This window comes from Vidua chalybeata, chromosome Z, assembly GCF_026979565.1.
Source record: "Vidua chalybeata isolate OUT-0048 chromosome Z, bVidCha1 merged haplotype, whole genome shotgun sequence".
Taxonomy (NCBI): Eukaryota; Metazoa; Chordata; class Aves; order Passeriformes; family Viduidae; genus Vidua; species Vidua chalybeata.
This window is the reverse complement of record NC_071570.1, coordinates 39342969-39359068: the sequence shown is the minus strand read 5'-3', so window position 1 is coordinate 39359068 and position 16100 is coordinate 39342969. Positions and strand designations below refer to the sequence as shown.

The following is a 16100-nucleotide window of genomic DNA, read 5'->3' as shown; positions in this document are numbered from 1 at the left end:
CTACTGCTGCAGGAGTATCTGGAGGGGACGGTGAGGTGGGGAGCTGTATTGGCTGCCAGGGCAGGGACTCTACACTTGCCAGTCCATGGAGCCAAAGTGACTTCAGATATGACTTCAGCCTGTGTGGTGTCATTTCTTAAACAACCAAAATGGGATGTATTCTTTTCTTGTTATTCACTGGAGCTTCCTCTCCAAATTATCAGGAACTGTTTTGGTTCCTGACTCCAGAAATATACTGGTGGTATGTGAGCTGAATGCTTTTCCCAACCAGGAACAAGGGCACGCTTGACATGGCAGCACAATTCAGCACACAGCATGCTGGGGATACTCATCAGCATGGCTGGTGATACACAATCACTCTAGAAGGCTTTGTGATGTCCCAGAGCCCCTTCTCTCCATGGCCTCTGAATTTCAGAACTGATTTCTGTCATCCAGAGCATGAGCTATTGCCAGGCTCCTCTGCACAGCAGGCCTGTACCAGGCTGCCACCTTGGCACAGGAGCTGCTGTTGCCTCAGTGAAGTCTCTTTGCTTTGTCTGTGAATAAGAGACTCAGGGATGAGTCAGCAGACAGAATAGACAGGCAGGTCTCAAAAGAGATGAATGCATCCTTACTCATAAATAAGGGCTGGAAGGAAAGAGGTGATGCAGTTCTGAAAATCCCACAAGAGTGTCTCTGCCAACAGGCTTGCCAACTTTGTGATGGGAGCTTTAATGCAGATTTGCTGGGACACATGACCAAAGCCTGAGAAGGAGGAGAGGTATGGGGGGGACCTAATATTTTCCACCACTGGAAACAGCACTGCTGGCAACCAGGTCAAGTGCCTGCATAGCACAGATGCACATGCACAAGAAGAATAAGAGACAAAAGTCTAAGCATGTGACAGAATCACACAATCATCCAGGTTGGAGGAGGCCTTCAAGATCATTAAGTCCAGCTGTCAACCCAGCAACACAATAATCATCTCTCAAACGTATTCCCAAATGCCACATCCAGATGCCTCCTGAACACTTCCAGACAAGATGACTCCACCACCTCTCTGGGCAATTTATTCCAATGCCTGACCACTCTTTCAGAGAAAAATATTTTTACTAATGTTTAGTATGAACCTTCCCTGGCATAACTTAACACTATTTCTTCTCATCCTTTGGCTTGAGACGTGGCAGAAGAGACTGACTCCCACCTGGCTACATCATTCTTTAAGGGAATTCCAGAGAGTGATATGGTCTGCCTTGACCCTCCTTTTCTGTAAGCTAAACACACCCAGATCCCTCTTCTGTTCCCCATCAGATTTGTGCTCCAGACCCTTCTCAAGTTCTGTTTCCCTTCCCGAACTCTCTCCAGCACCTCAATGTCCTTTTTGAAATGAGTGTCCCAGAACTGAAGCCAGGATTCAAAGTATGGTGCCCAGCACAGAAGAACAGTCACTACCCTGATCTTGCTGGCCACACTATTGCTGATCCAGGCCAGGATGCCATTGGCTTTCTTGGCCACCTAGGCACACACTGGCAAACTCCTCGTTTCTTCCCATTTGCGCTGGTAGAGAAGTCAGATTTAAAGATTTGTAATTCCAGGCTAGGTCATTAGGCTTTCTGAGCATGCTAATTTTAGCCTTGGTGGAATTAAAATTTCTTAGCACCCCTTCCAGTTTCATAAGTCTCTAAAATTTAGATCTCTGGGTAAGTGTCTCTCTTAAAATAAGTGTATCCGGTCCCTACCTGAACAGTGGACATGTGTAGGTGTCTTTGGCACATTCCAGCCAAGCCCAAGGGAGTTTGGGGTCAACCTCCCCCAAAGCTTCCAAGGGAGCAAATGTCTCCCACAGGCATTCACAAAGCCCAGCAGAGGGGTGGGGGACCTGTCATCATAGCATGGGGTACTGACGTGAGCCCACTGTTCTCATGGGGCATGCATATGGGATAAAGATGAAGACAGGCCCCTTCTCCACTATCTCTGGCTCTGTATAGTTTTGCTTGTGGATTGTTTTTTCCAGTTTCAACCTCCAGTATCCAGTCTGGGCATGCTCTTCATAGATGAAGCAGACCACTGAGCCAGGAGACTCCAGCTAGAACTCGTGAACTGTGGCTTTGTCAGTGCTGACTAGGAGAAATGGCCAAATCCCCACACTGCAGTTTTGGAAATCCAATTAGAGATGTCTTTCTGTACTGTTCTGTCTCTTTCTACTACAATGACTTTAAAGGCTCCAGCAAAACAGATCTCACTATAAAAGTCTTTTTTTAAAAAGAATTCACATGAATGGGTGAATGTAAACTAGTTCCATCTGCTTACTACCCCCTGTGTATTGCAAACCACTGAAATGAAAAAAAAAATCCAAGTGCTGAGGGAATTATCTGACAAGTAAGATTTTCTCATGTTTTTGACATAAACTTTTGATTCCAGTTAGGTAGCACAGTATTAGTGGTAGGAAAGATCCTGAAATGTGTGTTTGTGCACTAAAGGCTTAATTTGGAAATTAAAAATTAAAAAGAACAGTTCCTTGCTCTACTGTTTCATTCACACCTATTGATCTCTAAAACTTCCAAAATTTGGATAATCTTTTTCATCAGTGAACATTCAACTACATATAGACATATGGACCGTGACTGGATGTACTATTTCTACTACTTAAAAATTTAAAGACTTTCTCCACATGACAGCTTGCCCAGTTTGCTGATAGGGCGGGCAAAAAGTGCAGCAGGGTAGTCCTGCACTAGCACTGCCATTGATAGAAACAAGCACCATGCTTCTGCAGAGCTTCAGGACAAGGGCCTGCAGGCTTGCTCTGCCTGAGCTTTTCTTGATCTGCCCACAGATTTGTTTTACTTTCTGTGACAGCAATTTCTCTAAGTGATGAGTGGTAATTATTTTAATTTTAGCATTTTTTTGTATGGTCCAGATTTATATAGGTAGAAATAACAATTAGTACTTCTATGAGTAATGGAGATATTTACACCTAATACAATACCATGATGGAGACACAGTATGAAGCTTAGAGCAGTACAGGGCATGAAATGATGAAATCTGGGGCACAGGTTTGGCAGTGGAATCCTTGCAGCTCCTCAGCAGTGGTCAGTGCAGAGAAATACGGACTTGGAGCTGGAGAAAGGTGGGTTTAGGAGTAACAAAGAGAACAAAAAAGAGGCTTTAGTGTATGTGGAGTAAACCATATACAGTAAATTCAGCTGTAAAATGTAGCTGCAGACCTGTGGGGGAAAAAAGGGTGTAATGTAATTGCATCTTAGGAAACACTGACAAATTACCTCGATCAGATCCTAGAGCATCAATGTGATAGTTTTTCAAGAAAGAACATCAGAAGCTGAAGATTCACAGTTTTAAGTCTGCAGGCTGAAGATTCTGACTTCATGCATTCTTTAATGCATTCTTTGTCTATGTCTTCAGCATGCATGATGGACCAAAGGGTCTCATGGCTTCATGAGGGGAAAGTCCTCCTTGTGGAACCTCTTTTCCTTCTACAACAAGGTAGCCCACCTAGCTTATCAAGGGAAGCCAATTTATATAACCTTTTCAGATTTCAGCAAAGCTTTTAATACTGTCTCTCACAGGATCTGTCTGGACAAAATGTCCAGCCCACAATTGGATAAACACATCCTGTGAGGTGTGAGCAGCTGGCCATGGGTGGGGCACAAAGAGTTACGGGGTGACTGATGTGACTGGGGTGACATCAGGCTGGTGACTTGTCACTAGTGGGGTTCCACAGGGCTCCATCCTCTGCCATGTGTTCTTCAACATCTTTACAAATTATTTGGAAAAAGGACTGGAATGGATGCTAAGCAAGTTCACAGATGATGCAAAACTGGGAGGAGCTGTTGGCTCCCTTGAGGGCAGGGAGGCCCTGGACAAATGAGACGACTGGGCAATCACCAACTGCATGAAGCTCAACAAGGGGAAGTGCTGGACCCTGCAGCTGAGCCAGGACAACTCTGGATGAAAATACAGACTGGGGAAGGAAATGCTGGGAAAGCAGTGCCATGGAAAGGGACCTAGGGCTCCTGGTCAATGGTGAGTTGAACATGAGTCAGCAGTGCCCTGGCAGCCAGGAGGGCCAACCCTGTCCTGGGGGCATCAGGCACAGCATCAACAGCCAGGCAAGGGAGGGGATTGTCCTGCTCTGCTCTGCACTGGGGCGACCTCATCTCGAATGCTGGGATTCGAGAGTTTTGGATGCCACAGTGTAAGAAAGACATTGAGTGTCCAAAGGAGGGTAATGAGGATGGTGAAGGGTCTGGAGGGGAAGCCATGCGAGGAGTGGCTGAGGTCTTTTGGGCTGTTCAGCCTGGAGGAGACTGAGGGGAGACTGAGAGGAGACCTCACTGCAGTTACAACTCCCTCATGAGGGGAAGAGGAGGGGCAGGCACTGATCTCTGCTCTGTGGTGACAGTGACAGGAACTGAGGGAACAGCCTGAATTTCTGTCAGGGGAGGTTTAGGCTGGATATCAGGAAAAAATGTTTTTACCCAGAGGGTGGCTGGGCACTGGAACGGCTCCCCAGGACAGTGCTTACAGCACCAGCCTGACAGAGGTCAAGAAGTCTTTGGACAATTCTCTCAGGCCCATGGTGTGACTCTTGGGATGTCCTGTACAGGACTAGGAGCTGGACTTGATGATCCTGATAGGTCCCTTCCAACTCATTGTGTTCTGTTCTATGCTTGTATGACTTTAAGACATAGAAGAGCAATGGAAAGATAAGCATAATCCTAAAAAAAAGGACAAAAGTAAGCATATTGTAATTGTATTATTAATATGACTATTGACACTTTTAACCATATTGCAGTTTTAACTGCCTTGTTATTCTTTATTTTTCTCTATCAGATTTGGATTAGAGATAACATACTCTGCAGATCTCAATTAACAATAAAATCTTGGCTTTACTTGTATGTAGGGTGTTCTCTCGTTTTGCCCATAAACAAGACCTTGAACATAACACAACAGAGGAGAGAGGAATATGAGGGCCTCTTCAAACTCAGCTCCTAGCAGGGGGCCAAAAGGCATTCTGTAGCATTTCTCCTGCTCTTTCTGAGGTAGGTGACACATTTTGCCAACTGTTAACTGCTTTAATGGGAAGTTAGACTGTTATGTTGTGTGTCATTATTTTCACACCCGCAGAGCTGAGGTCTGTCTCAGCAGTGAGATTGCTTTGCCCCTCCCTGTTACCGTTTCCCTTGAAATGGGATGGTGGTTTTCTTCTTAGCTGGGAAGTTAGGCAGGTGATATCTCTCTCTCTATGGGCTGCAGGGTAATGATGTCTTTATGTAGGCCACTTACTTGACCCTGTATAGCAGATAAACAAGAATGACTTTAAATAGAGATGATAATATGTCCTGGTGATACCCAGAAGATTTTGACATTGGTTATTTGGATCATCCACCGCAGACCCTCCTGTCCAGCCTGTGAGGGAACATGCCCTATCTGTGACTTACTCTTTCTTGCACACCAGCCAGAAAGCTTCTGTCTGATCTGTAGTTTAGCAAGTGCTAGGAACAACAAAACATATGTTAAATTCCCCAAAAGCACCCAAGGCTTTCTTTTATAAACCAGGTGCTCTTGTCTAGCAACAGGTTGGGTGGGAGCCACCAGGAGCAGGAAAGCATTGTTCCCAGGCCATCATTCATGGCCCCATCTCGTACAGTGCAGTAGAATTCTGTGTGGCTTGTGTGGGAAGGGACCAAGGAGAATTCAGCAGTGGCACAGTGGCACATTCTATAGGGACATGCTGCAGAGGGCATCAAACAGGGAAATGCAGAGAAGTAGGCACACTCCATGCTGCAGAAATAGTAGCAGGATTCCTCAAATATTTCAAACTCCATTTGTACAATTACAACATATTACAGACCCTGCTGTAGTTCAAGATCTTTTCCACTACTCAAATCATAACTTTACTCCGTAGCAAAGTTCCTGGTGATTTTAGAAGTAGCATCTAACCTGTATGTTTAGGCCTGAGTCAACAGAAATGAAGTGCCTGATATCTGTATTGCTCCCTAAAGTTAGTCACCCAGTCCCTAGCGCTTCTTGCTCTGTGTCTTGTTGTGCATCTCCATTACAGACACTGATGTTGATGGGGATCCTGCCACAGCACAAACCACTATCAGCTACCAGGACACAATTATTGTAGGATACTGCTAAAAGTTAAGTGTTTGCAAACTACTTTCTCTGTCTGAAGGCTTATCCTTTTTAAAAACAAATGAGTTCATATTGTCTCAAATGGATTCATGCTAGTGAAAAATTTAGTTCAGACATGTGAACAAGAAACCAGACTACAACTACTGCCATGTTTCTGATACACCATTCCTGCATTTGAAGCCAGATAATGCTATCAAGAACTTGCTAACATTATCTACCCAGAAACTGCATAATCTAGTACATTTGTTATCTGCAGGGGCAAGTCACTATCTTCTGATGGATGAAACCTCACAATTTTCTGTACAAACAGTCATACCACCCGGATGCCACCAGAGATGGCTGTTTCGATGATGCCAAGAAGAAAAAAAACTAACTAAAAAACCCACCCAAAACCAAAAAAACAGCTCACAAAAAGTAGCAAAACATTTCTTAGAATAGAATATTACAAGACAAATGTTCATTCTAATTATACTATAAATATTATGTAAGCTCTAAGAGTGGCACATTCAGTCCACCACCAGTTGTCTCTGCCAAGGACAGAGGCTGCAGTGTTGTGCTGCAGTCCATGACATGCAGCTTCCTGGAGTGCAAGAGGTATCTCCGAGCAGAAACTCCAGTGTGGGAGTCCAGCTTTTCTGCTGACATGGCTCCCTGCCTACACTGACATGTCACAGCCCTGTCCTGCCATCATCAAAAAGGCATTCAGCATCAAGAAAGAAGGTGGCTTTGGCTACTCTCAGCAGTGCTTTGGCACAAATGTCAAGTAAATACTCCTAACTGCACTGTCACACTAGTCCCTCATTGCCTATAAGAAACCAGACCTTGTCTAAAGAAAAACAGAGGGCTCTGGATGTTTGGAAAATTTGGAGCTCCAACCATATCTTGGCAGATTTGTCATTACATGATATAAAACTGTGCTTGTTTCTTAGTTAGGGACAAAGGGTGAAGTGGGAGGAGGAGGACCCAGCGGCTTGCCCCCAGGCAGGGGGTCTTTCTGAGAGGTTTGGTGCCCGATCTCTTCTCCTACAGACATTGTCCTAAATGTGATTCAAATCACAACAAACTGTGGACTATTTGCTTCCTTTTACCCCAAAGTGGTGGGAAAGCATGTGTTATCTATTCCTTGCTTGTGAAGAAAAGATTCATTTTAGCTTCTGAAAAATCCACAGGAAAAAGAAACGAAGGCTGAGTTAAAGGCAGTATACGAAAATGTCTCCCACTTGAAAATACTGGAATTATCATGTGTAGGCCGCCCTGGCATCCAGTCCAGCAGGGTGGCCCACAGCTGGCTAATCCGCAGGTGCCCAGATAGTTATGGATAGTTCCACCAGAGAAACAGGAGGACGCTCAGGCTGCTGTGTTCCAAGAGGGTTTTATTGTAGGAGAGGCAGAGGGCGAGGGAGGTGGGAGAGGTACAGGAAGGCAACCATTCCGAAGGGAAGCAGATTCTGAGAGCCCCAAGGAAAGGCAGGGCTAGGGTATATAATAGCGGAGGGGTAGGCGTGGTTGGGGTACAAACGAGCCAATAGGGAAAAGGCTAAGGGGAGGAACAAGGATGGGGTGACATGCACAGAACCAATGGAGAAAGGGGAAAGGAGTGGCTTTACAGAAAGAACCAATAGGGGTAACAAGAACAATGAACTTTCTGGAACAGGGGAGTAGAACAGCTGTTGATTGACATGGACTGGGGAGGGTACAGCATCTGATGGACAAGTCCCCTTATACTTGTGTAGCTTCCCATGGCAGCTCAGGGGCCCCTCCCACAATCATGTCTGGCATTCACATTCTCTGGACAGAGAGACATAATACACTGAGAAGGAAAAACAATGTATCTCTGCTCCTTTGTTTTCTCCATGTGGAATTCGGTATGGAGATTGTTTACCTGAAGTGATTGCTTGTTGGATTCTGGTGAAGGTTGTTTGGGTTCAATGACCAATTGGATCCAGCTGTGTCTCAGACTCTCGGCAGGCAGTCACAAGTTAGTTTTTAGATAGGTAAGTAAGAAGTAAGTATATAGAATAGGATAGGCTCTCTTTAAATAGTATATTAATGTAATATACTACAGTTTTAATAAATCTATCCTTCAGCCTTCTGACCTGGAGCCAGACATGATCATTTATTTCCTGAGTTGGGGTCGCCTTTTTTACAATAATCATGGGAGTTGAAATGGGAGTAGTTGAGTCCCTGGCAAGGTACCAACTACTCTGATGGCCAGCACTGTGCTGCTGTATATAAAAAAGGGTTTGCCAGCAGCACTGACAGGTTTGCGGAGGGCAGGTATACTGTCTTTGTCATTACTGTGTCCAGTTCTTTCTTGGGTTATCTGCAAAGCCTATCTCCATTCCTCACAGTTCCAGACAGTGGCTTTTTAAATAACAGGCTTCAAATAATGAAGTAAGGCTGCACAAGTCATTAAATGGAAGTTATCTCTTCCTTCCTCATGCATGTCTAGTTCTTTACCATGTTATTCCTAGTCAAAGCTAATGCAGCCAGATAAAACAGATTTTAGATAAACACATTCAGGGGGTTAAGACACGCAGTTTCAAGTCCAGATATATCCCTGGTGGATCTTGTACTTTGAATAAAATACAAAACATTTCTAGGTGTGAAATCCAGGTTAGTGTAGTTTTTTATCTATCATCAACATTTCAGTTTACACCTGCTACCCAAACTGAGGCATGTGGAAAGAAAAGGAAGCACAAAAAGCAATACATCTCTTCCTTAGGTAGTGTAACATTTTCTCTCAAGGTTTTGGATTTTTGCTTGGCATATCCCTCGTCATCAGGGTGAGAAATCTTCTGTAGGTTGAATGGATAAGGCATCAGTCCCCTGCCTTAATGTTTTAACTCAGAAGCCAGGGAACACACTGGAGGGAACCCTTGGAGGGTACAAGATTGCTTTTGCAAAGTTTACAAAGCACTTAATTCATGGAATGTCTAGCCTAGGGACTTTCATAGAAGTTTCCTGGAAAGGGATAATGTGTTAAGGGCTCCTGACATGGTAATTGTGAAATGTCACAGCTCAAATCCAAACCCACTGAACTCCTTCTCCCCATGCCAAGAGTTCAGCTCTTCACTGTTGCAAGGGCGGGGAGGGAGGTCCTCTTGAACAATTCTGCTCTAGACGGCTCCCATTCTTGTGGAGACTGTTCTGAAAAGGGGTTCTTAAATCGATCAGGAAGATGAAAGGATCGCTACACTGAGCTCAGGGGTTTAGTGAGTCTTTTAGAATATTCAACAAGTTTCTCATTGAGCACCTGGTGTCGACAGCTAGCTAGCTGTACACATAGACAGAGATTTAAATAGATCTTAATCATCGGCACAATCTGTTGTGTAGAGTTTTTGAAGGCTGTCCATGGTTTTCTGGAAGGCAGAACTTTGCCTCATGTGAATACCAAGGTTATTTCAAATACAGTGATATTTACCTTGACTGAGGTCTGTTGGAAAGCAGCCCACAGTTTCCTGTTGCAAGGAAAGCAGGAAGCAGTCCAGAAGAGTGTGTGGTGGTGTGGGATGGGAAGTGGCAGTATTTGGGTGGGACAATCACACATGCAGCTGACAAAGAGGCTGCTGATACAAGGTATGTGTTCCTGCTCTAAGCAGACATGCTCTGAAAGAAATTTAATCTTACAAGTATGCAATGAAGTGGTAACAGGAATAAAGGATATTTTCTATTCTTCAAGAATATTTTTTATTCTTTTCAAAAGGATTAATTGAGGAGTTAGCTAACTTCACTAACTTCTAAACTATCAAAATTTAAAGAATTCACAATTTATTGATTTGACAAGGAAGTAGCAATTAAAATGTACAAAAGCAATAAAACCCAAGAGTCTTGCTTTTTTTTCCATTACAGAAGTTCAGCACTTACCTGAGTTTTATCAATCAACTGGCATACCACTATTATGCACAAAGACCTCAGTTCCTTGAAGGAGAATTTTGGCATAACATGGGTGATGTTTTTAAATTCTTCCTGCTCTGCTGTAGAAAATTAAGGTGTGTGCTGTTGCAGAGTGCCCTACTGCAAGCAAACCACAAGCTGGGATGTACACTCCTGTGTCTCTGTAGTTCATCCCTACTTAGCTGGGGAGTTCTCAAGCCATGTGAAGAAAAGTTTTTTGCATCTTTCTAGGATAATTTTCTGTCACCAGAAAGTCAGGAACACAGCAAATTTGAAAATGTTGCCAAAGAAAGAAAAATCAAATCCAACAGAAACTTGACTCGGCATAGGTTAAGAGTTGCTATGGTGCTCTTCCTGATTTTGTGGCAGAAGCCGAGGTGGAAGATAGCAGAGAGTGTTGGATTTCTTGATTTTAAAGTAACATAGAAATGAAAAGTATCTTGAGTGTAAGCATCCAAGGAAACAACTTTTGAATCTAATACTATACTGTTGGAACCCAAGAATAATTTTGCAGACTGCGATATTTTATTGTTCTCTGCAAGTGTCAGAAGATTTCTGAGCAAAAAACAAAAGCTCAGATTTCTTCATTGTGACATTGGGACAATTATTCTCAGTCTTGTTCCTGAGCATACTTCTCTGGAGGGATACTGGTTTAGTATTTATCAGCATATCTACTCCAAAGTAAATGAAGTGTCATCTTGCCCTGTGGTGGATAAACTCAAATTGCCACACTGAACATTACAGCTTGGATCCCTTTGAAGGATCAACAAGCTATGGGCTCCAATGGATAGAATCTATAGCTAATCTAATGACTGGTTTAATAAATGTTCTTTGTTCAAATATACTAATGAGCTCAGTCAAGCCCATTAAGTGTTCCCAGGGAAATAACCACCTAAGACATAGTTTGCTACTGCTGCTGACAAAGGCCTTCATTTCAATGAGAGTAGAATCAAGCTTGTTAATCCTTATAGCTCATTAGTAATTATGGCTCCTGGCAATTCCTAGAGCTCATTAAGTGTTATTGTTCCCAGTAAATTGTGATTGAATATCTGATTATATTTCAACAGCCTTTCAACAGGAAACAAGTTCATCCCATTTTCTGGAAGTGTTTTAAAGGTTTTTATTTATTTCTAGCTCTAAATTAATTCCAAATCATTCAGAACCAACAAAAGGGGTACACTCACCATAACTAATGCTGTCATCCCCTCTAGCAGAGGGCTTCCACCTCTGTGGGTACCTGGGAGAGACCCTGCCCAGCCATTTGCTGCCCTGAACCTGCAAATCCCAGTCCTTCTACAAGCTGTTCTACACTTGCTTGGCTACTGCTTTACACTCCATGACTGTTCTTTCTTTAACTACAGTCTCTGCAATGTTTATTGCACAGAGAAAACAAGTTTCTGGTGATCTGTAAAGCCCTTCTAAGCATTAAGTCAGAAGGCATGACTCCCAGTGTCTATGTCTTCCCAACCCACCAATGAATTGTCTGAGAGGCAAACCCACAAGTATTTTATTCTGGTGCAATTGCACGATTGCTCACACTCTCTCCCAAATCACCTCGTCAATTTCCCTGTGTCAGGAAATCCCTAACTTCAAGCCATGAACTGTGCTTTGATTTAATACCAGAAATGTAAGGCAAAAGCTACAAGGTGGTGGCACAGTACTAAGCCCAACACAGGCTTTTGTCACTCCTCTGCAGACAAAGCTACATATTCTTAGGCCTTAGGGGCCAGCCATCAGCACGTTGCTATCAGATTTCCTATAGAAAATAAATGGTGAGGCTGGGAGCAGCAAAAGGTGATAAACTCACCCCAGGAGCCAGCAGAACTCAACCTCCCTTCCCACCACTGCTCAAACACTCCAGACATTTCACTTTGCCTCTCAACTTCCTTTGAGTGCTTCAAAGGAAGCAAGCACTCTTTGCTTCCTTTGTTCTCTCTCTGCCTAGGTTGGCTTAGCCTCATTCCTTTCCACACACAAGCTGTTTCTGAAGGGAGTGAAGCTATGCCACACTGGCTGCCACAGGCCTCATAGTTATTTGTGGAACCTGGGCTTGAAAGCTGTTGCTTGCTCACTGAAATGTGTTGGGAGTCATACACCACTTTCATGTTATCTTCATGATTCCCACAGATTTTTGTGATGGTGCACCCCCCACCATTCCTTTCCAGGTTGCAGTGTGATATGAGAAATGCTTCTTAGGCCTTTCCTTGGAAACGACCACCTGGCTCAGCTCTTTCTGAGCTTATTGGAAACACTGTCTGTTCCCAGGAACTCCTAACAAGTGTTATGTGTAATAGGTATAATTCACACCTATAAAGTAATATATGAGTACGAGTTTTCTTTTAATATGATTAAAATATAGACACGAAGCAAGCGGACCAGGGCAAGGGGGGCTGCCTCATGTATGTCTAAACCATTGTAGACAAGGCTTCATTTACAAGTTAATGCATGTGGCTCGCTTGGAGATGGGCCATTTCTTGAGATAATCTAAGAACGCACAAGCGATGATCCTCCCGACAACCACCCTGAGATTGGGATCGCTGGAACCTCCAGAGGATGCATCTCAATGCCGGGTTCCCGGGTTCCCGTAACTCCATCATCGATGTACATTGCTTCCCGGACCTCGGATTGTTCAACCCGGGGGAGAGAAAAGAGACTTTATGAATATGTGGGACTTTGAATAGGAAGAAAAGGCTTATCACTGAAATCCTGGCCTCGAGCAAAATAAACTGTATAAAAACTGCTCGCCCAGGACTGGTGGCGTGAAGCATAGGAGAGACCCTCTGCCAGAGTGGTCAGACCTGTGTCTTACCCAGCGCTGATCCCGGGCTCGGCTCTGTCCTTTTCTTTCTGGCTGGCTCAGATAGATTTTGATCTTTATAATAAAAATTATTTTTTCCTTTTTAATTTGGCTGGGTCAATTTTTACCCATAACACAAGCTTGTTTTTCTCATGACCAGCCTTGGAAAATATCTCTCTGGCCTGAATAGCATAACATTCCTATTCCCACACTTTCAAAGAAAGTGCTGACCCAACTGTGGCCAGGATGAAACATTGTTATGACTAAGGCCTTCTCTTTTGCAACCCTATAAACAGCAGTCTGAGATGAGTCCATTGAGCTCTCCTGGACCGCAGCAAGCCTGCGATCAGCAATGTCCCTTTGAGGGGGACACCTCCCAGAGCCAGCAAACCCTAATGTTTGCTATACCTGGAGGATCACTGAACCATGACATGTCCTGGGGTGATACCCTCACTCCTCGAGGCCCAATCTTTCGCCCATCAGGAGATGCAAAAGCAAGTATTTTCACTGAGCTCTGAGGGACATTTTTCCTCAGCTACCTTCTCTTGCACTGACTGTGTCTGCCTCCATACCCCTCTGCGCATATGCTATAGCAAATATGGAAGTTAGGTTAAGTTACAATTATAATTTAGGCTAAATGCTCTTAAGTGATATCTGTTAGATTGTTAAGCTATAAATTAAGGTGTAAATTAAGCTAAAGCACTGTTGAGTTTGTGTTGTTCAACTTTAGGCCACATTAGTTTTCATCCTTGTTTACATTGTCTTTACATACACACATGTACACACATCCCCCTCGGTAGTTTTCAATTCATTTCTGTTTTGATTGCCTGGATTTTATTTGGTTTTGTTGTTGCTTGCTTTCCCTTGTTGTGCCTCAGTTGTCCTTTTTAAGTAGAGTGAATCTTACCAATGCTTTCTAAAAAGCATTCATTGTGCTTTTTAGTTTATATTAAATCTGACTTTTGCTCATACCCTTGTTGGTGAGTTTTTGGACAATCTCAAGCACGTTCTTTCAGGACAGATTTGAAACCAGCAAAATCTTCCAAAATAAAAAGTATAAGTACAAATGCTTATGGAAGGAGCAGCCTCTGGGGGAAAAGATGACCAGAGAATACACAAGGAAAATTCCCACCAGCATCCGGTCTTTATGAAGTTTACTTAGAATAGATGACCTTTCCTAAACTCCGAAAATTATTTTTTTGACTGCGGATTATTTAACTATAAGCATTCACTTGGTTTTCAAAGGCTTAACAGGCTTCCACAGACATGTCTAGGCACTGGCTCAGTTACAGCACAACATCTTGCTGAGCAACTCAAAACACACACTTTTAACTACACATTTCTACAGGAGGATCCTGAGAGCTTTTCTTGTGTTTCTGTGCAGCCCACATGTCGCCTTTTTTGTCCCCACCCGGCTTCCATTCTTCCCAGGCGCCAGCCAGAGGTTCACCGTCGCGGGGGGGTGGGGGGATGGGAGTTGCTAGGCAACACACGCCGCTGCTCCTGGGTCTCTGCCGAGATTCCAGGCAGCAGTTGGTTCGTGCGATACGGGCTGCACTGTTCTAAGGACGCTACTAGGACCGAGACAAAGAGACCAGAGAGGACACCTGTGTGCAGTTCGAAGAAAGTTGTATTGCTCGAACGCCGCAGGGACAAGTGACCCTGGGCAGGGGTTGGGTTACAGCTTTTATAGGGAGTATAGGTGATAAGGTAAAACCAATAGAAACAGTGTCCAGTCTGAATACATTACAGGTCAAGTCCAATGGGAATAGCTCCAGGGGGAGGGATGAATATACAGAAAAATACAGAAACGAAACTCTAACTTCAGATTCACAAAGCTTTTTGCCCTTTTGTGTAGCTACGCACCACCACACCCACATTCATAAATCACTCCAATACCTGACCTCTGTTCATGAGCTGAATCTCTCTTTGCAGTCCAGGTCACGCTGCCCGTGAAGTGAAATTGTCTTCTCTCTCAGCTGGGCCCTGACTAACTTTAGCTTTTTGATAAAGCTCTCTAAAAATCCCAAAGGCAATGGCATGTAATGAACCAATGCAGAACAAGATGCGAAAGACGGGATGTTTATGGAGAGAAAGGGTAAAGATATTTATCACAGCACGCAGAGCAGAGACTAGGATGAACAAGCACCACGGCCCTCTGCAGGTGCAGCTGCAGAGGGAAGACTACAGTTAATTCAGAAGCCTGGTACTTTCACAGTCAGGCAGATGGTATTTCAGAAGATGTAAAATCCACTGAACACTCAGTGTAGTTTCATTAGCAACTGCTAACAACTAAACACCAGAATTTATATTGTTCTCTGAGCAAATAAACATCTGACAAGAAATAACTGAAAGTTAGTATTGAATAAGGACAATTCCCATCAACTGAATTGCATAGACAGTAGATTGGTAGACTTAAGAGTAGTAACTTATCACATTAAATCTGGAGGAAGAGTGTGGCTGCTTAACTATCTGGAGAATGATTCACTTCCCTATTCAAACCACCTCTAATACACAGATCACTCACAGAATCACAGAATAGTTTGGGTTGGAAGAATGTAAAAGTCCTCTAGTTCCAACCTCACTGCAAAGAATGTGAACACCTTCAGCTAGATCAAGGTGCTCAGAGCACCCTCCAGCCTGATCTTGGAAGTTACAAGAGATGGGACATACACCACCTCTCAGGGCAACTTGTGTCAATGTCTCACCACTCTCATGTAAAATACTTCCTTATATTTTATTTCAATCCACCCTCTTTTAGTTTAAAACCATTATCCCTTGTGGGTCCCATCTTAGTTGTAAACCCTCCAGAAGTATTGAAAGCTGCAGTGAGATCTCCCAGAAGCCTCCTCCTCCTCCAGGCTGAACAAACTCAACACAGCCTTTTTTTACAGGGGAGGTGCTCCAGATCCCTTGACCATCTTTGCATCTCTCCTCTGGACTTGCTCCAAGAGATCCACAGCCTTCTTACACTGGGGACCACAGAGCTGGATGCAGCAGCAGTGGGTCTCACCAGAGCAGAACAGAAGGGCAGAATCACCTCCCTCAACTTACAGAGAAAGTAAAATATTTAAATAAAAAAAAAAATCTTCTTCTTTTACTTTTTTTTTTCTATAGGGAAGATAAAAGCAATAAACATGTAAGCATTAGACAGATGAGATGGAGTCAATATCTTTACCTCAAAGCTGCAGTGAATCAGTCTCTTGCCTTTATTCTCACCAGTGGCCTGGATGAACTAGAAGGAATTATGTCCTAGTTTGAGTTCTCA

At 43.7% G+C, this 16100-nt stretch overlaps 1 long non-coding RNA gene across 1 annotated transcript; it reads left to right on the top strand.

Annotated features, from left to right (window-relative positions):
* The first annotated feature begins 14322 nt into the window (after window positions 1-14322).
* On the top strand, window positions 14323-15987 carry LOC128781964 (uncharacterized). The gene is made up of 2 exons (XR_008428590.1): window positions 14323-14542; window positions 15727-15987. It is a non-coding gene; the product is annotated as an uncharacterized LOC128781964 (long non-coding RNA).
* The last annotated feature ends 113 nt before the right edge of the window (window positions 15988-16100 follow it).